This window comes from Haematobia irritans, chromosome 1, assembly GCF_050003625.1.
Source record: "Haematobia irritans isolate KBUSLIRL chromosome 1, ASM5000362v1, whole genome shotgun sequence".
Lineage (NCBI taxonomy): Eukaryota > Metazoa > Arthropoda > Insecta > Diptera > Muscidae > Haematobia > Haematobia irritans.
In genome coordinates, this window is record NC_134397.1 from 208,353,248 (window position 1) to 208,381,070 (window position 27,823).

Here is a 27,823-nt window from a genome sequence, read left to right on the forward strand (position 1 = left end):
CAATAATATACTTGGGAAATTAATCGATAATTCACTTAAGACTTAAACTTGTATCAATAATTCACAATAATTCAATTAAATTTCAGAACAGATTTCATTTAAATGGTTATAAAACAATTAGATAAATAAAAAGGTTAAGTCTAAACTGTAGTTTAGACAGTGTTTTTGGTGCTTTTTATACCCTCCATCATAGGATGGGGGTATATTAACTTTGTCATTCCGTTTGTAACACATCGAAATATTGCTCTAAGACCCCATAAAGTATATATATTGTGGGTCGTGGTGAAATTCTGAGTCGATCTAAGCATGTCCGTCCGTCCGTCCGTCCGTCCGTCCGTCCGTCCGTCTGTTGAAATCACGCTAACTTCCGAACGAAACAAGCTATCGACTTGAAACTTGGCACAAGTAGTTGTTATCGATGTAGGTCGGATGGTATTGAAAATGGGAAATATCGGTCCACTTTTACGTATAGCCCCCATATAAAGGGACCCTCAAATTTGGCTTGTGGAGCCTCTAACAGAAGCATATTTCATCCGATCCGGCTGAAATTTGGTATATGGTGTTGATATATGGTCTCTAACAACCATACAAAAATTGGTCCACTTCGGTCCATAATTATATATAGCCCCCATATAAACCGATCTCCAGATTTGGCTTGCGGAGCCTAAAAGAGAAGCAAATCTCATCCGATCCGGCTGAAATTTGGTACATGGTGTTGGTATATGGTCTCTAACAACCATGCAAAAATTGGTCCACATCGGTCCATAATTATATATAGCCCCCATATAAACCGATCCCCAGATTTGGCTTGCGAAGTCTCCAAGAGAAGCAAATTTCATCCAATCCGGTTGTAATTTGGAACATGGTGTTAGTATATGATCTTTAACAACCGTGCCCGAATTGGTCCATATCGGTCCATAATTATATATAGCCCCCATATAAAACATTCTCCAGATTTGACCTCCGGAGCCTCTTGGAGGAGCAAAATTCATCCAAATTAGGCACGTGGTGTTAGTATATGGTCGCTAACAACCATACCAAAATTGATCCAATCACACAAAAATTGGTCCATATCGGTTCATAATCATGGTTGCCACTAGAGCCAAAAATAATCTACCAAAATTTTATTTCTATAGAAAATTTTGTCAAAATTTTATTTCTATAGAAAATTTTGTCAAAATTTTATTTCTGGAGAAAATTTTCTTAAAATTTGATTCGGTTCATAATAAAATTTTCATCATTGTCAAAATTTTATTTCTATAGAAAATTTTGTCAAAATTTTATTTCTATAGAAAATTTTGTTTAAATTTTATTCGGTTCATAATTATGGTTGCCACTCGAGCCAAAAATAATCTACCAAGATTTTATTTCTATAGAAAATTTTGTCAAAAGTTTATTTCTATAGAAAATTTTGTTAAAATTTTATTTCTGTAGAAATTTTTGTCAAAATTTTCTTTCTATAGAAAATTTTGTCAAAATGTTTATTTCTATAGAAAATTTTGTGGAAATTTTATTTCTATAGAAAATTTTGTTAAAATTTTGTTTCTGTAGAAAATTTTTTAAAAATTGTATGTCTACTTTGTCAAACTGAATTATATACGTATTGGATCGATCTTTACCTTGCCATCGGAAAGCGTTACCGCAACTTAAGTAATTCGATTGAGGATGGCAGTGTTTAGATGAAGTTTCTACGCAATCCATGATGGAGGGTACATAAGCTTCGGCCTGGCCGAACTTACGGCCGTATATACTTGTTTTTTAATTAATATTGTCATTTAGGGTATTCTGTAGGAAAGTCGAGCGATGAGTGTCGAATTTTTGAATTTGGTAAAGGTGCCATTAAAAACGTTAGTATTAAATCCACATAAGCACGCACAACTGAAATAAGCAATAGACTCCTTCCATATATTAATATTTTGAAAGTTGAAAAACATCACTGATCAAAATGAATTGGACGAAAGCATTAAAACTGATGAAGGTGTATACTTGAATAGCGGTTCATAATGGTGAGTACTAAATTTGAGTTTTGCGCTAAAGTGAAAACTATATCAGTAAAAATGGGCATAAAATTATGCATATTTGCTGCAAATTTTATTATAACTTGATGGGGAGTAGCCAAAAGCAAATTTTCACAAAGTTTGTATTCCTTAAAATGATTTATTAAAGGAAAGTAATTGTTAAAAAAATTACTATTTTAGCGGCTAAACTCGATCTTAATACCCACCTTAACTTCTTGAAATTCAATTCACAAAAGTTCTATAATACATCTTCGGAAGGTTTTTTTTTTAGTAGAGCATTTCATTTTCGATTTTGTGGTGGAAGGTGGTATGTTAGAATTTATAATATTTTTTTGGTTCTTTTTGGCCTTGGGGAGTTGGCAACACTGGGTTTATACACAGAGAATACAGATTGATTGTGACAATCGAATTTATTGCCAACCTCCTTTTGGCAGTTATAGCAACTACCAGTTGGCAGTTGTGTCACCCGACTGATTCGGTCGACACAACTAACATCTCATATGGTGTACATTGGGTCTGCCGACGACATCGGTTGTTGCTACCTTTATCATTCGGTTGTGCTGCCCGAACTTAATAGTGCTCATGACCAAATTAAAGACCAATTTCTTCTCAATTAAATATTTTATTTTATTTTATTTAAATATATATAGTATAAATCGAAAAACAATGTATTTGATCAAATGTCTTGTAATTACGCTACAGCCTTCAATAATGAAGTTATCGTGTTGAAATTCTTTTGTCTGCAGGTAGATCAAGTTTGAAAATGGGCTATATCGGCCCATATTTTGCGTTCTTTATCATCGAGCCATTGCAATTTCTATCCGATTTGCTTGAAAATTGAAATCTTAAGTTATTATGGGTTCGCAAATGTGTGTGTGGTATAAGAAGTGTATCGGTTTCGTCTAACCTCAATAAAGGCCGATCTTCCGATTTGAATTCTTGAATCTAGAAAATCGATATTTTTATCCGATTTGATTAAAATTTGAAATCGACATGTACTTTATTTTCCTGAAATTGTAAATCTAGAACCATTAATTGATATATCAAATTTGCTTTATACCGGTATGGGTTTGATATATTCCTCATTTACACCGCTCTCCCGTATTAACTTCAGTGAAAAAAGCGTTCTAATCACCCAAATTGGATGTGACTAGAAGTAAAATTTCCGAGTTTAGTTTTGGTTAGATTTGACATCATATTAAGTCCAGAATCTTATGGAGACAACATATGTATAAACTTTATATTTATCTTCGGGAAGCATACCATTTGAACCAATATCTTTGGGAGAGTACCGGAACCAGCAGGATTCAAGTTAAACCACTCCTCCATGTTTGTTTGCCATACATGCTAGAAATTCGGTACATGGAGTTATTTTGAGTTATATAAAAAAATATTTTCAATACAAACCAATGTTTTGTTTTTTTTTTTTTTTGTCCACAGGAAACATCCCTTTCATTATGTGTTACGATCCCATCCATGGTGAAGATTCCACATCCCTCGATTTAAAATTTCGATATTAAATATGAACATTTTTATACCCTCCACCATAGGATGGGGGTATATTAACTTTGTCATTTCGTTTGTAACACATCGAAATATTGCTCTAAGACCCCATAAAGTATATATATTCTGGGTCGTGGTGAAATTCTGAGTCGATCTAAGCATGTCCGTCCGTCCGTCCGTCTGTCCGGCTGTCCGTCCGTCTGTGGAAATCATGCTAACTTCCGAACGAAACTAGCTATCGACTTGAAACTTGACACAAGTAGTTGTTATTGATGTATGTCGGATGGTATTGAAAATGGGCCATATCGGCCCACGTTTACGTATAGCCCTCATATAAACCGATCCCCAAATTTGGCTTGCGGAGCCTTCCGGAGCAGCAAAATTCATCCGATCCGGTTGAAATTTGGTACGTGGTCTAAGTATACGGTCTCTAACAACCATGCAAAAATTGGTCCATATCGGTCCATAATTATATATAGCCCCCATATAAACCGATCCCCAGATTTGACCTCCGGAGCCTCTTGGAGGGGCAAAATTCATCCGATCCGGTTGAAATTTGGTACCTGATGTTAGTATATGGTCTCTAACAACCATGCAAAAATTGGTCCATATCGGTCCATAAATATATATAGCTCCCATATAAACCGATCCCCAGATTTGACCTCCGGAGCCTCTTGGAGGAGCAAACTTCATCCTACCCGATTGAAATTTGGTACGTGGTGTTAGTATATGGTCTCTAACAACCATGGAAAAACTGGTCCATATCGGTCCATAATTATATATAGCTCCCATATAAACCGATCCCCAGATTTGACCTCCGGAGCCTCTTGGAGGGGCAAAATTCATCCGATCCGTTTGAAATTGGGTACCTGATGTTAGTATACGGTCTCTAACAAGCATGCAAAAATTGGTCCATATCGGTCCATAATTATATATAGCTCCCATATAAACCGATCCCCAGATTTGACCTCCGGAGCCTCTTGGAGGAGCAAAAGTCATCCGATGCGGTTGAAATTTGGTACATTTCGTTAGTATATGGCCTCTAACAGCCATGTAAAAATTGTCAAATTTTATTACTATAGAAAGTTTTGTCAAAATTTCATTTCTATAGAAGTTTTGTAAAAAGTTTATTTCTATAGCAATGTTTGCCAACATTTTATTTCCATAGAAAATTTTGTCAAAATTTTATTTCTATAGAAAATTTTGTAAAAAAGTTATTTCTGTAGAAAATTTTGTCAACATTTTATTTCTATAGAACATTTTGTCAATATTTTATTTCTATAGAAAATTTTGTCAACATTTTATTTCTATAGAAAATTTTGTCAAAATTTTATTGCTATAGAAAATTTTTTCAAACTGAATTATATACGTATTTAATCGGCCTTTTTTTTTTGTTTAATATATACCCCTTATGGATTAACTTACAATTTAGAAGACAGTGTTAAAAAGTTTTACGATACCTTGCCATCGGCAAGTGTTATCGCAACCCAAGTAATTCGATTGTGGATGACAGCCTTTAGTAGAAGTTCCTACGCAATCCATGGTGAAGGGTACATAAGATTCGGCCTGGCCGAACTTACGGCCGTATATACTTGTTCTTCTTCAATTAATTTTAATATCATCAAATGACATTTAAAAAGTATTTGAAATATCATTCGGCTGTAACTACTATATGAAAATGGTGGCTGCTAACTGATACTTAAGAAATGTTTTTACGGTTGGTCGTATCAACCAATTTGAATCAAAATTATTAAAAGGACGTAGATTTGGTTGCCACAACCATTTATCTTGTGACACGACAGAAAATTTGTTGAAAATCTCACCAAATGGTTATAAGTACGAACAAATACATGTAAATACTGAAAATTGATATGAACAACTTATAAATATTTCTAAATATAGAATGTTCCTAGCTACAACCGAATTCAAACCAATCTCTTCTCTGTGTGTATATATAATTATGGACAGATGTCCACCAATTTTTGCATGAGTGTTTGAGGCCCTATATTAACATCACGTAACAAATTTCAACTGAATCAGATGAATTTTGGTCTTCCAAGAGGCTCCGGAGGTCAAATCTGGTGATCGGTTTATATGGGGGCTATATATAATTATGGTCTCTAACAACCACCAATTTTTGCATGGTTGTTAGAGACCATATACTAACGCCATGTACCAAATTTCAGCCGGATCGGATGAAATTTGCTTCTCTTAGAGGCTCCGCAAGCTAAATCGGGGGATCTGTTTATATGAGGGCTATATGTAATTATGGACCGATGTGAACCAATTTTTGCATGGTTGTTAGAGACCACATACTAACACCATGTACCAAATTTCAGCCGGATCGGATGAAATGTTCTTCTCTTAGAGGCTCCGCAATCCAAATCGGGGGATCGGTTTATATGGGGGCTATATATAATTATGCACCGATGTGAACCAATTTTTGCATGGTTGTTAGAGACCATATACAAACACCATGTACCAAATTTCAGCCGGATCGGATGAAATTTGCTTATCTTAGAGGCCTCGCAAGCCAAATTTGGGGGTCCGTTTATATGGGAGCTATACGTAAAAGTGGACCGATATGGCCATTTGCAATACCATCCGCCCTACATCAATAACAACTACTTGTGCCAAGTTCAAAGTCGATAGCTTTCGTTCGGAAGTTAGCGTGATTTCAACAGACGGACGGACGGACGGACATGCTCAGATCGACGCAGAATTTCACCACGACCCAGAATATATATACTTTATGGGGTCTTAGAGCACTATTTCGATGAGTTACAAACGGAATCCTACGGTGGAGGGTATAAAAATAATTGTTTCAAATTTGAATATTTCACCATGAAGAATTCTTTGTCTCTCATGGGATATTACAGTGCACTTTTCGGACACTTTTTTAAATTTTTTATTACAAATATGTAAGAGTTTATGACAAGCTGTTAAAAGTTGGTGCTGGATAATGCAACATCACACCCAAAAGAAAATGATGCCATGCAAATGATCTCCTGTTCCCAAGAAATAAGGAAAACCAACCGCCGAAGACGGATCACTCTTCACCTCGACAATGCGAGCTCTCACACATCAACTGATGCAACTGCTTTGGGAGCATTCAAAACATCGATTGATGGGTCATCCGCCGTATAGTCCGAATGACTTCTTTTTATTCCCATACGTATAAAATATAATGAGAGGCCAACGTTTTTTGACACTTAAAGAAGCGATTAATACGTTTAATGAGGCATAATCCAGCTGCCCTAACAGAGGTGCAAACTATATCATTCTGGATTAGGGAGGATGTACTGTATTTATTATATATATATTTATATAGTATGAAGTTGATTTTGACTATTTTTCTCATTCATCATTCAAAAGTATCACAATTACATTATAAACCCTTAATTAATTTCCTCAACGATTATAAGATTTTCTAATAATTAATTCCCTTTTAACATTTGCCTTAGTAATTGGCTGAAAGCGTTTCGAATTACTACTAACAACAGTCACTCAATTATGACCACTAAATATTTTCCTCACAATAGGGAATTACAGGCGAATACACAATCCAATTTTAAAATCAAGTATTTATGTCACAACACAAAACTAATTACGAAAATAAAAATTACGTTGTTCAACTAATGATGGCATGAAAATATTTTTCCTGTCCCCTCACTATACACAAAGGCAAATAAGCAAAAATACACTTTGGACAAACCAAAAATGGAAAAAAAGCCAGTATGTTTTTCCTATTATTCACAGCAGATGTGTAAATGATGTTCATATGAATTAGGCGGAAATTCAAATTGAATGATGCGAAAACAAAACCAAAACGAATTAAATTCAATTATGTCCAAAGTATAAATGGACAACTGCAAACTGCAAAGAGAACAATACAATTCTGGTAGACTGACTGACAAATAGACAGACGATAAAAATGCAAAACTATGTAAACAGGGAAACAAAGAGGTAAGGTGGGATGGATACTATAGACTTTGTGCTATTAGATACGGCTGAACCGATTTGATGGAATTGTTCTGATCTTTTTTTTTGCCCATTACCATAGAATGGGGGGTTTATTAACTTTGCCATTCCATTTTATTTTTATGGAAAATTGTGGCAAAATTTTGCGTTTATAGAAAATTTTGTCAAAATTTTATTTCTATAGGAAATTTAAACAAAATTATTCTTAGAGAAAGTTTTGTAAACATTTTCATCCTACTTTTATTGCTACTTCTTCAAAAAGGTAGAACTTGCCCATGATTGACTTAGATAATATGACCCAAAGCGAGAATACAAATTTTTAAAGATGTTGAGTTCATAGTGACTTTTTAGAAATTTTTGTCAAAATTTTATTTCTATAGAAATTTTTGGTAAAATCTGCATCTCTGTAGAAAATTTAGTTTCTAAGAAAATTTTGTCAACATTTTATTTCTAAAGAAATGTTCTCAAAATTTTATTTCTGTAGAAAATTTTGTCAAAATTTTATTTCTACAGAAAATTTTGTCAAATTTTATTTCTATAGAAAATTTTGTTAAAGTTTTATTTCAATAGAAAATTTTGTCAAAATTTTATTTCTAAAAAAATGTTGTCAAAATTTTATATCTATAGAAAATTTTCGCAAAATTTTATTAGAAAATTTATCAAAATTGATTTTCTATAGAAAATTTTGTCAAAATTTTATTTCTATAGAAAATTTTGACAAAATGTTATTTCTTTCGAAAATTTTGTCGAAAATTTATTTCTATAGAAAAGTTTGTCAAAATTTTATTTCTATAGAAAATCAAATTTCTATAGAAAATTTTATTTCTATAGAAAATTTTCGTAAAATTTTATTTCTATAGAAAATTTTCCCAAAATTTTATTTCTATGGAAAATGTTCCCAAAATTTTATATCTATAGAAAATTTTGTCAAAATTTTATTTCTATAGAAAATTTTCCCAAAATTTTATTTCTATGGAAAATGTTCCCAAAATTTCATATCTATAGAAAATTTTGTCAAAATTTTAATTCTATAGAAAATTTTCCCAAAATTTTATTTCTATGGAAAATGTTCCCAAAATTTTATTTCAATAGAAAATTTTTGCAAAATTTTATTTCTATAGAAATTTTTGCAAAATTTTATACATATAGAAAATTTTGACAAAATTTTATACATATAGAAAATTTTGTCAAAATTTTATTTCTATAGAAAATTTTTTCAAAATTTTATTTCTATAGAAAATTTTATAAAAGTCAAATTTCTATAGAAAATTTTGTCAAAACTTTATTTCTCTAGAAAATTTTTTCAAAATTTTATTTCTATAGAAAAATTTTGCCAAATTTATTATTTCTATGGAAAATATTCCCAAAATTTTATTTCTATAGAAAATTTTGTCAAAATTTTATATCTATTGAACATTTTCTCAAAATCGAAGTGTCAAAATTTTATATCTATAGAAAATTTTCTCAAAATTTTATTACTTAGAAATTTTTATCAAAATAGAATTTCTACAGAAAAATTTTGTCAAAATTTTATTTCTATAGAAAATTTTGTCGAAAATTTATTTCTATAGAAAAGTTTGTCAAAATTTTATTTCTATAGAAAATTTTGTCAAAATTTTATTTCTATAGAAAATTTTGTCAAAATTTTATTACTTAGAAAATTTTATCAAAATCAAATTTCTTTAGAAAATTTTGTCGAAATTTTATTTCTATAGAAAATGTTCGCAAAATTTTATTTCTGTAGAAAATTTTCCCAAAATTTTATTTTTATGGAAAATGTTCCCAAAATTTTATTTCTATAGAAAATTTTGTCAAAATTTTATTTCTACGAAAAATTTGTCAAATTTTTATTTCTAAGAAGATTTTTGCAAAATTTTATTTATATAGAAAATTTTTGCAAAATGTTATTTATATAGAAAATTTTTGCAAAATTTTATTTCTATAGAAAATTTTCTCAAAATTTTATATATATAGAAAATATTCTCAAAATTTTATATATATAGAAATTTTTCTCAAAATTTTATTACTTAGAAAATTTTATCAAAATCTAGTTTCTATAGAAAATTTTCCCAAAATTTTATTTCTATGGAAAATGTTCCCAAAATTTTATATCTATAGAAAATTTTGTCAAAATTTTATTTCTATAGAAAATTTTCCCAAAATTTTATTTCTATGGAAAATGTTCCCAAAATTTTATATCTATAGAAAATTTTGTCAAAATTTTAATTCTATAGAAAATTTTGTCAAAATTTTATTTCTATAGAAAAATTTCCCAAAATTTTATTTCTATTGCAAATGTTCCCAAAATTTTATTTCAATAGAAAATTTTTGCAAAATTTTATTTCTATAGAAATTTTTGCAAAATTTTATTTCTATAGAAAATTTTGTCAAAATTTTATTTCTATAGAAAATTTTGACAAAATTTTATACATATAGAAAATTTTGTCAAAATTTTATTTCTATAGAAAATTTTGTCAAAATTTTATTTCTATAGAAAATTTTATAAAAATCAAATTTCTATAGAAAATTTTGTCAAAACTTTATTTCTATAGAAAATTTTTTCAAAATTTTATTTCTATTGAAAAATTTTGCCAAATTTATTATTTCTATGGAAAATATTCCCAAAATTTCATTTCTATAGAAAATGTTGTCAAAATTTTATATCTATTGAACATTTTCTCAAAATCGAAGTGTCAAAATTTTATATCTATAGAAAATTTTCTCAAAATTTTATTACTTAGAAATTTTTATCAAAATAGAATTTCTACAGAAAAATTTTGTCAAAATTTTATTTCTATAGAAAATTTTGTCAAAATTTTATTTCTATAGAAAATTTTGTTGAAAATTTATTTCTATAGAAAAGTTTGTCAACATTTTATTTCTATAGAAAATTTTGTCAAAATTTTATTACTTAGAAAATTTTATCAAAATCAAATTTCTTTAGAAAATTTTGTCAAAATTTTATTTCTATAGAAAATGTTCGCAAAATTTTATTTCTGTAAAAAATTTTCCCAAAATTTTATTTTTATGGAAAATGTTCCCAAAATTTTATTTCTATAGAAAATTTTGTCAAAATTTTATTTCTACGAAAAATTTGTCAAATTTTTATTTCTAAGAAAATTTTTGCAAAATTTTATTTATATAGAAAATTTTTGCAAAATTTTATTTATATAGAAAATTTTTGCAAAATTTTATTTCTATAGAAAATTTTCTCAAAATTTTATATGTATAGAAAATATTCTCAAAATTTTATATATATAGACATTTTTCTCAAAATTTTATTACATAGAAAATTTTATCAAAATCTAGTTTCTATAGAAAATGTTGTCAAAATCTTATTTCTATAGAAAATTTTGCTAAAATTTTACTTCTATAGAAAATTTTGACAAAATTTTATTTCTGTAGAAAATGTTGTCAAAAATTTATTTCTATAGAAAATTTTGTCAAAATTTTATTTCTATAGAAAATTTTGTCAAAATTTTATTACTTAGAAAATTTTATTAAAATTTTGTTACTTAGAAAATTTTATCAAAATCGAATTTCTATAGAAAATTTTGTCAAAATTTTATTTCTATAGAAAATTTTCGAAAAAAAATTTGTGTAAGAAAATGTTCGCAAAATTGCAAATGCTTGCAAATTTGTTTAGGCAGTAGCCGACTATCAAACCTTTTTTCGGAAGGTTCAAGTGTAGTTCACTTTGGGTTGAGTGAAGTACTCGAATTATTTCTGATAATTGTTTAATAGTTTTGCTGCAAGTAGAGGATGCTGATGAGGAATGTGGTAATTCCGAAACAGCTGTACGTCCAACCATCTTGCAGGAAATTTTGTCAAATTTTACTTCTATACAAAATTTTGTCAAAATTTTATTTCTATAGAGAATTGTCAAAATTGTATTTCTATAGAGAATTCTGTCAAAATTTTATTTCTATAGAAAATTTTGTCAAAATTGTATTACTTAGAAAATTTTATCAAAATCAAATTTCTATAGAAAATTTTTTCAAAATTTTATTTCTATAGAAAATTTTCGCAAAATTTTATTTCTAAAAAAAAATTGTCAAAATTTTATTTCTATAGAAAATTTTGTGAAAATTTTATTTTTATAGAAAATTTTGTGAAAATTTTATTTTTATAGAAAATTTTGTCAAATTTTTATATCTATAGAAAATTTTGTGAAAATTTTATTTTTATAGAAAATTTTCTCAAAATTTTATTTTTATAGAAAATTTTGTCAAAATTGTATTTCTTTAGAGAATTCTGTAAAAATTTTATTACTTAGAAAATTTTATCAAAATCGAATTTCAATAGAAAATTTTGTCAAAAATTTAATTCCATAGAAAATTTTGTCAAAATTTTATTTCTATAGAAAAGTTTGTCAAAATTTTATTTCTATAGAAAATTTTGACAAAATTTTATTCCTATAGAAAATTTTTTCAAAATTTTATTTCTATAGAAAATTTTGTCAAAATTTTATTGCTAGGAAAATTTTGTCAACATTTTATTTCTATAGAAAATTTTGTGAAAATTTTATTTCTATAGGAAATTTCATGGAAAATTTGTGAAGTAGAAAGGAACATTTTGCAAGATACTACCAAAACATCAAGAATTCTACCAATCTTCAAAACAGTGAAAAATCTACCATTTTTGTTAAAATTCTACCGACTGTGGCGACCGTGGTCAAATCTAGTTTAGGAAAAATATTTTATCCCCTGCTCACATAATATTTTTTGGGATTCAAAAACATCCAAATAACTTCAATTTTTCTATTTATGTGCATATTTATTGTGGCGTACGAGTAATATTTATGTATATGCATAATTAAAATGCATTTCATTATAAATGCATTGGAATTTTTCGATTGAGAAAAAAAGCAAAAAAAAAACATATTTGTTGTTCAGCGCAGCATGTTCATAATTTAATACACGAAATACAATTAAATATTGTATCATTTTTATATGTACACAGAAAAAAACCAACGACATACATAAGAAGAACATGTATACATGTATTTATGTGTGCGTATGTGTGTAATAATTCATACCACACATCAATATGTAAAGGAAAATTTAATTAACCCACAATGTACCACCCAGCGTATGAGTGACGTCCATTGGCATGAGTCGAAGGACCAATAACAAACAGATGCACTTTCGCAAATTCATTTCGATGATGACTGTAGCGGCTGTTTTTCATCATCATTAACACAAAATGGAGTGAATAGCAAATGTAAAACGGACAATTGGAAAACAACAGTCGCGTGTGTGTGTGTGTGTGCGTGCGTGTTTACACAATCCGACATTTGCAAATTTCTTGGAAATGTAATTCGACCAATATACGGGAACAACAACGAGAGGATCACTTATTGTAAATTGTGAATGTTGTGCACACTCATTAAAATGAAAAATAAAAATTTATGAAAAATTAATGATAATTGTCAGAATGCAGAGAAGAGGAATGCCATCCATGGCATTTATAATTATGGAAAAACAGCACATCTCCAAGAAACCATCCAGAGAAGCTGTTGAAATCACAGACATAATGGAATAATATTTCATCCAACCAGCAATGAGGAGTGAATGAAATCGAGAGAAAAAATAATCATAAATAAATGCAAACTTAAATTGTGAACCTGCTTTGATGAGACAAAGGAAAATTGGTGTTGGTTGAAAATGCCATATTCCATAAACAGAAAATGAAAATGAAAATAAAAAATCAATTAAATTTGAAGTGATAATACGAAGGGCACTGTGACCATCATCTCTTAAAATTTAAAAATCAGTTAAAAAATTAATATATAACTTATCAGCTTAACTCCCATTTTATTTAAGCTTTGTTAGTTCTACGTTAGATAGCTACTTTTTAAAATATACAATGGACATTTCTGTAATTCTTCGTATATGTCAGTTAGTTTAGGTTAGATTCTATAGAAATAAATTTTTGACAGAAATAAGATTTTGACAAGATTTTCTACAGAAATAACATTTTGACAAAATTTTCTATAGAAATAACATTTTGACAAAATTTTCTATAGATATAAAATTTTTAAAAATTTTCTCCAGAAATAAAATGTTGACAAAATCTTCTATAGAAATAACATTTTGACAAAATTTTCTATAGAAATAAAATGCTGACAAAATTTTCTATAGAAATAAAATTTTGACAACATTTTCTACAAAAATAAAATTTTTCTCCAGAAATAAAATTTTTAAAAATTTTCTACAGAAATAAAATTTTGACAAAGTTTTCTAAAGAAATAAAATTTTGATAAACTTTTCTATAGAAATAAAATGTTGACAAAACTTTCTATAGAAATACAATTTTTACAAAACTTTCTAAAGAAAGACAATTTTTACAAAATTTTCTCCAGAAATAAAATTTTGACAAAACTTTCTATAGAAATGAAATTTTTAAAAATTTTCTATAGAAGTAAAATTTTTACAAAATTTTCTATAGAAATAAAATTTTGACAAAATTTTCTATAGAAATAAAATTTTGACAAAATTTTCTATAGAAATAAAATTTTTACAAAATTTTCTATAGAAATAAAATTTCGAAAAAATTTTCTATAGAAATAAAATTTTGACAAATTTTTAAAAATTTTCTACAGAAATAAAATTTTGACAAATTTTTAAAAATTTTCTATAGAAATAAAATTTTGACAAAATGTTCTATAGAAATAAAATTTTGACAAATTTTTAAAAATTTTCTACAGAAATAAAATGTTGACAAAATTTTCTAAAGAAATAAAATTTTGACAAAATTTTTTATTGAAATAAGATTTTGACAAAACTTTCTATAGGAATAAGATTTTGACAAAATTGTCTATAAAAATAAAATTTTGACAATATTTCCTATAGAAATATAATTTTGACAAAATTTTCTATACAAATAAAATTTTTACAAAATTTTCTATAGAAATAAAATTTTGACAAATTTTTAAAAATTTTCTCCAGAAGTAAAACTTTTAAAAATTTTCTCCAGAGATAAAATTTTTAAAAATTTTCTACAGAAATAAAATTTTGACAAAATTTTCTATAGAAATAAAATTTTGACAAAATTTTCTAAAGAAATATAATTTTGACAAAATTTTCTACAGAAATAAAATTTTTCTCCAGAAATAAAAATTTTCTACAGAAATAAAATTTTGACAAAATTTTCTATAGAAATAAGATTTTGACAAAATTTATTATAGGAATAAGATTTTGACAAAATTTTCTATAAAAATACAATTTTTACAAAATTTTCTATAGAAATAAAATTTTGACAAAATTTTTTATAGAAATAAAATTTGTACAAAATTTTCTATAGAAATAAAATTTTGACAAAATTTTCTATAGAAATAAAATTTTGACAAAATTTTCTATAGGAATAAAATTTTGACAAATTTTTAAAAATTTTCTACAGAAATAAAATTTTGACAAAATTTTCTATAGAAATAAAATTTTGACAAATTTTTAAAAATTTTCTACAGAAATAAAATGTTGACAAAATTTTCTATAGAAATAAAATTTTGACAAAATTTTCTATTGAAATAAGATTTTGACAAAACTTTCTATAGGAATAAGATTTTGACAAAATTGTCTATAAAAATAAAATTTTGACAATATTTTCTATAGAAATATAATTTTGACAAAATTTTCTATAGAAATATAATTTTGACAAAATTTTCTATAGAAATAAAAGTTTGACAAAATTTTCTATAGAAATAAATTTTTGACAAAATTTTCTATAGAAATAAAATTTTGACAAAATTTTCTATAGAAATAAATTTTTGAAAAATTTTCTAAAGAAATAAAATTTTTAAAAATGTTCTCCAGAAATAAAATTTTGACAAAATTTTCTATAGAAATAAAATTTTTAAAAATTTTCTATAGAAATAAAATTTGTACAAAATTTTCTATAGAAATACATTTTTTACAAAATTTTCTATAGAAATAAATTTGTTTTGTTTTGTTATTGTTGGTTTTGTTCTTTAAGCATTGTTGTCGTTTCTTTTTCTTTTCCTCTGTTGGTTAAGCTACTCTTGTAGTTTAGTCAATGTATGGTTTTAAGCTGAAATAAAGAAACGACAACAATGCTTAAAGAACAAAACCAACAATAACAAAACAAAACAAATGGAAAAAGAAGAGGAGGCACGCTCAAAATAAACCCAGCCATGTGAATTCAAATCGATGATTTGACAGTGGCATAGGAAAAGAGATATGTTTGTTTCGAATTTATTTGGCATAAGCCGGCTATCAATGTAAAACCTTTTTTCGGAGGGTTCAAGTGTGGTTTTTGTTGGGTTTAATAAACTGCCTGAATTTATTCTGATAATTGGTTGATAGTTTTGCTGCAAGTAGAGGATGCTGATGAGGAATGTGGTAATTCCGAAACGTGCGTCCATCCAACCATCTTGCAGTCTATAGGGCTTTGCCCAAATAAATTTGACAAACATTCTTTTCCTCTGTTGGTTAAGCTACTCTTGTAGTTTAGTCAATGTATGGTTTTAAGCTGAAATAAAGAAACGACAACAATGCTTAAAGAACAAAACCAACAATATCAAAACAAAACAAATGGAAAAAGAAGAGGAGGCACGCTCAAAATAAACCCAGCCATGTGAATTCAAATCGATGATTTGACAGTGGCATAGGAAAAGAGATATGTTTGTTTCGAATTTATTTGGCATAAGCCGGCTATCAATGTAAAACCTTTTTTCGGAGGGTTCAAGTGTGGTTTTTGTTGGGTTTAATAAACTGCCTGAATTTATTCTGATAATTGGTTGATAGTTTTGCTGCAAGTAGAGGATGCTGATGAGGAATGTGGTAATTCCGAAACGTGCGTCCATCCAACCATCTTGCAGTCTATAGGGCTTTGCCCAAATAAATTTGACAAACATTCTTTTCCTCTGTTGGTTAAGCTACTCTTGTAGTTTAGTCAATGTATGGTTTTAAGCTGAAATAAAGAAACGACAACAATGCGAAATAAATTTTTTACAAAATTTTATATAGAAATAAATTTTTGATAAAATTTTATATAGAAATAAATTTGTGATAAAATTTTCTATAGAAATAAAATTTCGACAAAATTTTCTATATAAATAAAATTTTGACAAAATTTTCTACAGAAATAAAATTTTGAAAAATTGTCTATAGAAATAAAATTTGACGCATATAGTGTGACTCATAAAGTGCTCGTGTACACTTAACCTGGGCATGTACGATAATCCCATTCTTGTTGTAATAGTTTATGGTGATTTCATCCGTTTTTAAGTTATGCGCTTTGGTAATTCAGCTTGTATCCATATCAAGGAACTCTGAGACTATAAGTTTATCCGGACAACAGTGTTCGATACGTCCGTCACATACGTCCGACAATTCTTAGCGTTCGGTGACACTGTAAGATTCTTTACAAACACAGACATTCCGTCCGGAAAAGCTTAACTATAGTCTGGACGGCGCATAAGATGGGATGTGTCCAGAGTGATCTGGTGGTGAGTCGGATTGGTTTAGCTGGGCAAGAGAAAAGATGACAACCTTCCAAAAAAATTGACAATTTTCTTAATGACTAAGCCCGCGATGCCAGTTTGCTGACCTTAGGTATTTGGCAGGATGCACTGCTTTGGTTGATCACTACATAGCACAGTTCCTCCCAGGATCTGTAACTGCTCAACATCTCCTCCCTTTACTGCAATGATATAATTTTCCTGCTCAGATTTTTTTGTATTCCGATCAATCTTGTTTCTCAGACTCTCTTGGGGGCAGCACTTGGTCCTTTCAAAATATTTGACAGGGAGCATTCAATGTTCTTCTCTTCCAGAGATCTGACCCTCCTTCCCATAGAATTGGGAGGAGTTTAAAGCAACTCTTTCGAAACATTTTGCTCCGTCGCCTTTTGGCTAATCCTTTTCCCTAGAAATGTTGTCTTTTTTGTATTCAGATTCGCGATAAATGTTCTGCGCTTTTGCGGAGATCTAAACCTTTCCTCCAAGGAATTGGTAGGAGTTCGAAGCTGTTTCTTCGTAGAGTCTTGCACCTTCACCTTTTGGTTTATCTCTGGTTCATTCTTTTCAAATTTTAACGTTGCACTTCAGAACATTCTTATATTTTGTGTGCATTGGGATTGGGAAGATTTTCAAGCTTCGTCGCCGGAAGATAATGTTTCTTCGCCTTTTGTTTTGTCATCTGGTTCATCCGTCGCAGAAATTCCTTAGTGCTGACCTCTTCGTTACTACCGATTTTGTGGTATCAGTTTAGATTCCCCGGGGATTGGAATGAGCCTGCTTGAGAGTGATACCGTATTTTCCCCCTACCCTCCTTCTGGGCAAGCTCCAGGCAGGAGACTAACAAACCCCTTTACCCTGAAGATGGGGTTGGTTGTACCACTTCGCTCAGTAGTAACCAAAATTAAAATCTCAACTGTTTTGGATTTGGAATTAAAATTTTCCCTTATTTAGTTGTTGAGAAAAGAAAATATCGCCTATTAGCAAATGCGACTTTTTAATTAACTACAGTTTATTTTTTATTTCATTGAATTTTATATGCATTCCATTCCTATTAGATTCCAATTAAATTTCCTCTCAAAATTACAATTAAAGCATCCATATGTCAAAAAATAGCAACAAACGAACGCCCAAATCTAAAATAGGCCAAAACAACGAAATGTAAATGCATCCTTGAAGAAAAAAAATCGAAAATTGCATTGAGTTAATAAATATTTTGGCAATTTGCCAATTTTGTAAATGTCAGATTTGTAGATTGTGGCGGTTCATTTTCATGGCTCATCGTCATCACCATCACATCGTTTTTAGATTATTCAATTTTTTCAGTGCGCTCTATTGCCAATATTTCAAAATAGAGTTGAACAGCGCAAAAAAAAAAAACAAAAACTACAAATTAGGATGAACCAAAGAGAGACAACACAACCTTATAGAATAACAAAATGCATTGAATTTTTTTATAAGTATTTGGCGGGATGGTGTCGTAGCGGTGAATGCACGTTTCTATTATTCATAGCGACATACGACTCGCCAATACATTTCATTGAAATGCCAAATAACGGATATTAATTAAAAATTATTTTTCTTTTTTTATTACACTATGGCTTGGAAATTATCCATATAAGTAATATTAGTGGTCAAAAATTTGAAAAAATCATGTATATGAGATAAAATCAACTAAGGTCACAGCTGATGGACAATGGACAGTTTTGATACGGAGAATATTAATATAGCATTGGAAAAAATTTCACCAATATAATTTTCATTAAAATCTTAATTTAAGTTGTTTGAACTAATCACTATGGCTTGGAAATAAAAAGTAGTCCTTCGGTGCTAAGTCAGGACTATAGCGCAGATGACCCAACAAATCGAATTTACTATAGAAATAAAATTTTGACAACATTTTCTATAGAAATAAAATTCTGACAAGATTTTCTATAGAAATAAAATTTTTACAAAATCTTCTACAGAAATAAAATTTGGGCAAAATTCTCTATAGAAATAAAATTTTGACAAAATTATCTATAGGAATAAAATTTTCGAAAATTTTTTTTATAGAAATAAAATTTTGACAATTTTGACAAAATATTCAATAGAAATAAAATTTTGACAAAACTTTCTATAGAAATAAAATCTTGACAAAAATTTTCTATAGAAATAAAATTTCGACAAATTTTTCTATAAATTCAATATCATTCAATGTTTTAATATTGATGTTATTTCATACTATTTTGGTAGGTTTTAACACAAGTGGCAACCATGGATCCAACGTGAAAAAAATTTGTTGACGGTCAAATGCTCATGCAACATGGAATGTATGCTGGTCCCACCAATGCCTAAGGTTGGCTCAATATCAGGATAGGGCACATGACGATCAGGACTATAGCACAGATGACCCACCAATATATACATACAGTTCTGGCAAGATTTTTTTATAGAAATAAAATTTTGACAAAATTTTCTATAGAAATAAAATATTGCAAAAACTTTCTGTAGAAATAAAATTTTGACAAAATTCTCTATAGAAATAAAATTTTGACAAAATTCTCTATAGAAATAATATTTTGACAAAATTTTATAAAGTAATAAAATTTTGACCCAACTTTCTATAGAAATAAAATTTTGACAAAATTTTCTATAAAAATAAAATTTTGCGAAATTTTTTTTTATAGAAATAAAATTTTGACAAAATTTTCTATAGAAATAAAATTTTGACAAAATTTTCTATACGTTGGCTCAATATCAGGATAGGGCACATGACGATCAGAACTATAGCGCAGATGACCCACCAATATATAAATACAGTTCTGACAAGATTTTTTATAGAAATAAAATTTTGACAAAATTTTCTATGGTAATAAAATATTGCAAAAACTTTCTGTAGAAATAACATTTTGGCAAAATTCTCTATAGAAATAAATTTTGACAAAATTCTCTATAGAAATAATATTTTGACAAAATTTTATAAAGTAATAAAATGTTGACCAAACTTTCTATAAAATAAAGTTTTGACAAAATTTTCTATAAAAATAAAATTTTGCGACATTTTTTTTATAGAAATAAAATTTTGACAAAATTTTCTATAGAAATAAAATTTTGACAAAATTTTCTATAGACATAAAAATTCAAAAAAATTTCTATAGAAATAAAATGTTGAAAAAATTTTCTATAGAAATGAAATTTTGACAAAATTTTCTATAGAAATACAATTTTGACAAAATTTTCTATAGAAATAAAATTGTGACAAAATTTTCTATAGAGATAAAATTTTTACAAAGTTTTCTAAAGAAATAAAATGTGACAACATTTTCTATAGAAGAACCATTTTGACAAGTTAAATACAGTTTTCTATAGAAATAAAGTTTTGACAAAATGTTCTATAGAAATAAAATTTTGACAAAATTTTCTATAGAAATAAATAAATGTTGACAAAATTTCTATAGAAATAAAATTTTGACAAAATCTTCTATAGAAATAAAATTTTGGCAAAATTGTCTATAGAAATGCAATTTTGACAAAATTGTCTATAGAAATAAAATTGTGACAACATTTTCTATAGAAATAAAATTTTGACAATTTTGACGAATTTTTCGATAGAAATAAAATTTTGACAATTTTGACAAATTTTTCTATAGAAATAAAATTTTGACAAAATTTTTTATAGAAATAAAATTTTGACAAAATTTTGTATAGAAATAAAATTTTGACAAAATTTTCTATAGATATAAAAATTCAAAAATTTTTCTATAGAAATAAAATTGTGACAAAATGTTCTATAGAAATAAAATTTGACAAAATTTTCTATAGAAGAAAAATTTTGACAAGTTAAATACAGTTTTCTATAGAAATAAAATTTTGATAAAATTTTCTATAGACATAAAATTTGGCAAAATTTTCTATAGAAGTAAAATGTTGACAAAATTTTCTATAGAAATGAAATTTTGACTAAATTTTCTATAGAAATACAATTTTGACAAAATTTTCTATAGAAATAAAATTGTGACAAAATTTTCTATAGAGATAAAATTTTTACAAAGTTTTCTAAAGAGATAAAATTTGACAAAATTTTCTATAGGAACAAATTTTGACAAGTTAAATACAGTTTTCTATAGAAATAAAATGTTGACAACATTTTCTATAGAAATGAAATTTTGACAAAATTTTCTATAGAAATACAATTTTGACAAAATTTTCTATAGAAATAAAATTGTGACAAAATTTTCTATATAGATAAAATTGTGACAAAATTTTCTATATAGATAAAATTGTGACAAAATTTTCTATAGAGATAAAATTTTGACAAAATTTTCCAAAGAGAGATAATATTTTGACTAAAGTTTCTATAGAAGTAAAATTTTGACAAAATTCTCTACAGAAATAAAATTTTGACAAAATTTTCTATAAAAATAAAATTTGGCGAAAATTTTTTTTATAGAAATAAAATTTTGACAAATTTTTCTATAGATATAAAATTTTGTCAAAATTTTCTATAGAAATAAAATTCTTCAATATCAGGGCACATGACGATCTTGCAATACAACTTGGCGCATAGCATCAATGGTTTTCGGAACAACCAATGATTTTGGATCAGCCTCAAGAATTTCGTCTTGGAGTGAACTACGACCTCATCATAAAATCGATAAATACTGGTCCTTGACGGAGCTAATCACACGAAAATGTTCACAATTTAATTCCATTTTTGGAGGAAAGTTTTTGAAAGTTGCTGTAAACAACTATAAAATAGTACAAATAGCGCTCATATGTCAACGGATTGAGTTCCGGAGATTTTCGTAGCTATTGTGATGTCGAAATGAAGTGAGGAACATGCTTGCGGCCAAAATATTTGACTACCCAAAGCTTCAATAATATTTTCGGATATTTTCCCGATAATGTTTCTCATATATTTTGACCCCACGGTCATCCATTACAGCCGCCCATATCATTACCATTGTTGGCGTTGGAATTCTGGTGGCCAAACGAAGCTGCACAATTTGGAATGGCTTTACATCGGAGAAAACCGAATTCGGAGTGCTCTTAGGTTAGGTTAGGTGGCAGCCCGATGTGTCAGGCTCACTTAGACTATTCAGTCCTTTGTGATACGACATTGGTGAACTTCTCTCTTATCACTGAGTCGGGCAGCACTCAGTGATAAGAGAGAAGTTCACCAATGTAGTATCACAAAGGACTGAATAGTCTAAGTGAGCCTGACACATCGGGCTGCCACCTAACCAAACCTAACCATGTTAAGCTCAATGACTAGGGACCTACTTTTTATAGCCGAGTCCGATCGGCGTTCGACATTGCAGTGAAACCACTTAGAGAAGCTTTGAAACGCTCAGAAATGTCACCAGCATTACTGAGGTGGGATAATCCACCGCTGATAAACTTTTTGGTGTCGGGTCAAAGCAGGAATCGAACCCATGACCTTGTGTATACAACCATTGCACCACGGGTGCTCTTGCACTCTTTGAAACCGCAATGGCTCAATTGACGCAACGTGGTGCACTGGTTAGCATGCTCGCCTTGTACGCAAAGGGTCCTGGATTCAATCCCAGCTTCGATCGCAAATCAAAAAGTTATTCAGCTGTGGATAATCTTCCTTCGGTAATACCCGTGAAATTTTTTAAGTATTTCAAACCTTCTCTATGTGGTTCCACCATAATGTGAAAATCCATTCGAACTCGACTATGAGATGAAATTCCTCGTCATTGAGTTAAACATGGAATCAGGCAGCACTAAGTGAGAAGAAGGATGTTCACCACTGTGGTCTCACAGTGGACTGAATAGTCTCAGTGAGCCTGAAATAATGGGGTGCTACTATACCTAATTTAACCTTACCCAACATAACCTAACTTCAGTGGCTTTGATCCAAGGTCCAAGTTTATTTTTTCAGCACGTCTTGCATTTGTTCACGCGACATGTTCTGATCACGAGTAAGTCATTTAGCATTGCAGCGTGAAGTTCTATCAAATATGACCTGCACTTTTCGTATCATTTCTGGTTCTTGTTCTCTTTTGGGACGCGATGCAGCCCTGCGAGTATCGCGATAAACAGCAAACAAACGATTCATTCACATTTAAATACTGGAGTGCTTTAATTTAGGTTAGACTGTTATGAATGTGTGCTGCCCGATGTTTAGGGACCTTCCCTTTGGGTACCGCTTAGAGAAGCTTTGAAGCACTTAAAAAAATTCTCCAGCTTTACAGAGCGCGGATAATCTATTGCTGAAAAACTTCTTTGTGTATGTATGTTATGCAAGGCCGACATGTCAAACATTGCCCCACGGAGGTCTCCAAAGATAGCTCATTGTGATTTGTCAGCCAAGTATAAAAGTTAGGTTAGGTTAGGTGGCAGTCCGTGGTATCTGGCTCACTTAGACTATTCAGTCCATTGTCATACCACATTGGTGAACTTCTCTCTTATCACTGAGTGCTGCTCAATTCCTTGTTAAGCTCAATGACAAAGGACCTCATTTTTATAGCCGAGTCCGAACGGCGTTCCACATTGCAGTGAAACCACTTAGGGAAGCTTTGTAACCCTCAGAAATGTCACCAGCATTACTGAGGTGGGATAATCCACCGCTGAAAACCTTTTTGGTGTTCGGTCGAAGCAGGAATCGAACCCACGACCTTGTGTATGGAAGACGGGCATGCTAACCATTGCACCACGGTGGCAATGGTTAAGTATAAAGCAATCACACTATCGTACTTGAATGCCATCGCGGATAACTTTATTTGTGAATGCAATAGATCAAAATGCTTTTGTGAGCTTGTAAAAAATAAAATGAATTATCACTGGGGTAAATCTGGCAGTTCAGAAATGATAGTAATACATTATAGTTATTTATTTATTTATAATAAAATTCATTACGATATCCAAAACCCCGCAAAGACCCCAAGGCTTATCTGAAGTTAACTGCTTTGCATATCAGCCCCACTGTATATCCCATCATAGTGCATCGTACTTGTCCATATTGACATAGAAAGAAAAAAATTAATCTATCATTGTAATAAATAAACTTTGAGAAAATTTGCATAATTTGAAAAATAACAAAATATCATTGCAACGAAGGTTTAAAAAAAAAACCCTCCAATATATTTTCCTACAATGAACAGAGTCAGCAAAAAGCAAAAGAAATAAATACAAAAGTGTATTCAGTGATTAATTACACTAAAAATAGGTAAATTGTATGTCCGTTGCCAAAACGCCAACATGGAAAATTTGCAACTCGCATAATTTCAGCAGGGAAAAAAACAGTCGTTGAGTTTTTACCAGCATTTTGTTTTTGTGGATAAATACACAAAGTCATAGACTGTGGTGGTAGCGAGCGCGGAGCGGAAGGAATGACCAACGAAAATGACTAAATTAAAATGTGGTAAATTGTGGAAATTTATCACTGCTACACCACCATCAAATAGGCGTTCAAAATAGTCAGTTGGCGGGTGTGCCGAAGTCTACACACTGTAGAAGAAAAGAGGGACCATGGAATTTCGATCATGACGGTAGCTATCAAACTGCATCCATCCGAAAAACCCGACCATCATCAACACCAACACGGCTACTGAGGAGGAGACAACACCATGACATGCCCCGATGAGTTTTGTCCATTATTTCCTCAAAACGACTGTTTTGCTACATTATTTGCCTCTATGCAAATATGTTGCACCAGCTGATGTTGACGATGATGGTTGACGGGCTGACTGGCTGACTGACTGCTGCGTCTCTTATGTATGCAGAAAATTAATTGCATTCAAATGCGTTGCAATATTTACGATTTTTTTTTTTTTTGGTTTGCAATATTTTCCATTTATTTACATCACCATAGTCAACGCCCAGAGAGTCAGTTGCATGCTTTGCCATCTCCATCTCCCGTTTGCACGCATCCAAGCAATCAATGACAAACAAAGTATGGTGATGACATCGATATCGTTTCCCAGAATTTTGGAAATGTTTTACAGATACCATCTATCAATTTGAGCTTTAAAGTGATGTTAGTAAATTTATATGGAAAAATTCAATGTTTTACGGTTCTATCACTTAGGAACTCGAAAATGTGATTTAAAAAATGTTTTAAGTTTTTTGATCTATTCAATTTTCGATTTTTTTTTTTTGCATTTATTTTCATGCAGAAAATATTTTTCTTAAGGTGTCATATCCAGGTGCAAACTGAGTTTTAATGTGAATAAAAAAACATGCTTTTTGCAAAAATATCCAATAAATTTTCTTATAAAAGATAAGAAAATAAAAAGTGCAAGGTATTTCGCAAGTTCTCAAGTAAATATGATGATTGCGTTAAATATTGCGGGATTAGAGAACAAAAACAAATATTAGTCATCGAAAATCGCTTTACAGTTTTTCAAAAAATTCCCCCATTAAGATCTATACACTTTTGCATGCGTTTGAACCAATTGTTGTTGTTTTCCATTCTGATGAAAGTATGGCCAAAATATGCAATTCTGAAGGCATCAACCGCTTCTTCAGGCATCGAATTTTAATGTAAAATTAACAAGTATATACGGCCGTAAGTTCGGCCAGGCCGAATCTTATGTACGTTCCACCATGGATTGCGTAGAAACTTCTACGAAAGACTGTCATCCACAATCGAATTACTTGGCTTGTGGTATCTTAAAACTTCTTAACGTCGTTTTCTATATTGTGAGTTAGTTCATACACTAATAGAAAAAATTACGTTCCATAGTCGTGAACGGACGGTGACAAAATGAAACGGAAACGTTCACAAAAAATCAAAATGGAATGTTCACAATTTCGTCCACGGGCGTTCACGATTTCATGAACGGCATTCGTTTTTCTTTGGCCATGAAAAGTCTTAACATAATCGTTAGACGTTATTATGGCAATTCCCTCGGTGGTGCAATGTGCTAAGGCGACTGTTAACGCGTATGGTTCAGAAAACACAGGTTCGAGTCACGCTAGCGGATATCTTTTTTTTTTAATTTTGTTTATAAAGTCGTAACCATAACTTTTTAATATCATGAACGCTGGTTGTTATTTTGATAACGCATGGTGTCATTTTATCGTTGTCAGATTGACACCCCCTGTTCACAGTTTGACACCACATATGTGTTGATTCACTTTCATGAACGAATCGTTTTGAAATGAGCATGATTTTTTCTGTGAGTGTACGTGGTATATATTAGACAAAAAAGGTATGTATAGGTAAGTCTACAAATAATCACGACTCGATATGGACTTTTGCACGATACCTAGAGAGCCAGAATTGAAATATGGGGGTCACAATGGACTGAATAGTCTAAGTGAGCCTGATACATCGGGCTGCCACATAACCTATGGGGGTCGCTTATATGGGGGCTATATACAATTATGAACTTGATATGGACCAATTTTTTGTGATTGGGGGTCGATTTATCTGAGGGCTATATATAACTATAGACCGTTATGGACTTAGTTAGGCATGGTCGTTACCGACCATATACTAGCACAATGTACCAAATTTCAACTGACTCGTATGAAATTTGCTCCACCAAGTGGCTCCAAAACCAAATATCGAGATGGGTTTATATGGGGCCTATATATGGTTATGGACTAATATCGACCATTTTTGGCATGGTTGTTAAATATCATATACTACCACCACGTACCAAATTTCAACCAGATCGGATGAATTTGCTTCTCCAAAAGGCACCGGAGGTCAAATCTGGGGATCGGTTTATATGGGGGCTTTATATAATTATGGACTGATATGAACCAATTCCTGCATGGTTGTTGGATACCATATACTAAAATCACGTACCAAATTTCAACCGAATCGGATGAATTTTGCTCTTCCAAGGGGCTCCGGAGGAAAAATCTGGGGATCGGTTTATATGGGGGCTATATAGAATTATGGACCGATTTCGACCTATTTGTGCATGGGTGTTTGAGCCCATATATTAATACCACGTACCAAATTTTAACTGAATCAGATGAATTTTGGTCTTCCAAGAGGCTCCGGAGGTCAAATCTGATGATCGGTTTGTATGGGGGCTATATATAATTATGGACCGATGTGGACCAATTTCTGCATGGTGATTAGAGACCATATACTAACACCATGTACCACATTTCAGCCGGATCGGATGAAATTTGCTTCTCTTAGAGGCTCCGAAAGCCAAATCGGGGGATCGGTTTATATGGGGGCTATATATAATTATGGACCGATATGGACACATTTTTGCATGGTTGTTAGAGACCATATACTTACACCTTGTACCAAATTTCAACCGGATCGGATGAAATATGATTCTCTTAGAGGGTCTGCAAGCCAAATTTGGGGGTCCGTTTATATGGGGGCTATACGTAAAAGTGGACCGATATGGCCCATTTGCAATACCACCCGACCTACATCAATAACAACTACTTGTGCGAAGTTTCAAGTCGATAGCTTGTTTCTGAAAAAAAACTGGTGATTATTAGCTTAGAAGAGCTTCGTGCGTGACCAACTTTTGTTGGATCTGGCTCATCTTTAAACACCCATACAGTCGACTGCTGTTTTCTTCTGGGCAGTGTAACCAGTATTTTTATGGCTCTTCTCCCCAAAAATCACTAATTTAAATCAAAATTCCCCAATACATTTGTGACAAGTTTATATAGAAACAATTATATACAGCAGTAAGTTAGGCCGGGCCGCATCTTAAATACCCACCACCATGGATCAAATATTAGAGTTTCCTTTGAAATTTCTGGAAGGTTTGATGACAGATCAAGCAGATCAGTTCAACCAGTACACTTGGGAGCCACCGTGGTGCAATGGTTAGCATGCCCGCCTTGCATACACAAGGTCGTGGGTTCGATTCCTGCTTCGACCGAACACCAAAAAGTTTTTCAG

At 30.3% G+C, this 27,823-nt stretch overlaps 1 protein-coding gene across 3 annotated transcripts in view; it reads right to left on the bottom strand.

Annotated features, from left to right (window-relative positions):
* The window catches only part of sba (six-banded), an 832,225-nt gene that overhangs the window by 630,308 nt on the left and 174,094 nt on the right, over nt 1-27,823 (bottom strand). The gene's annotated exons all lie outside the window — the stretch shown is intronic.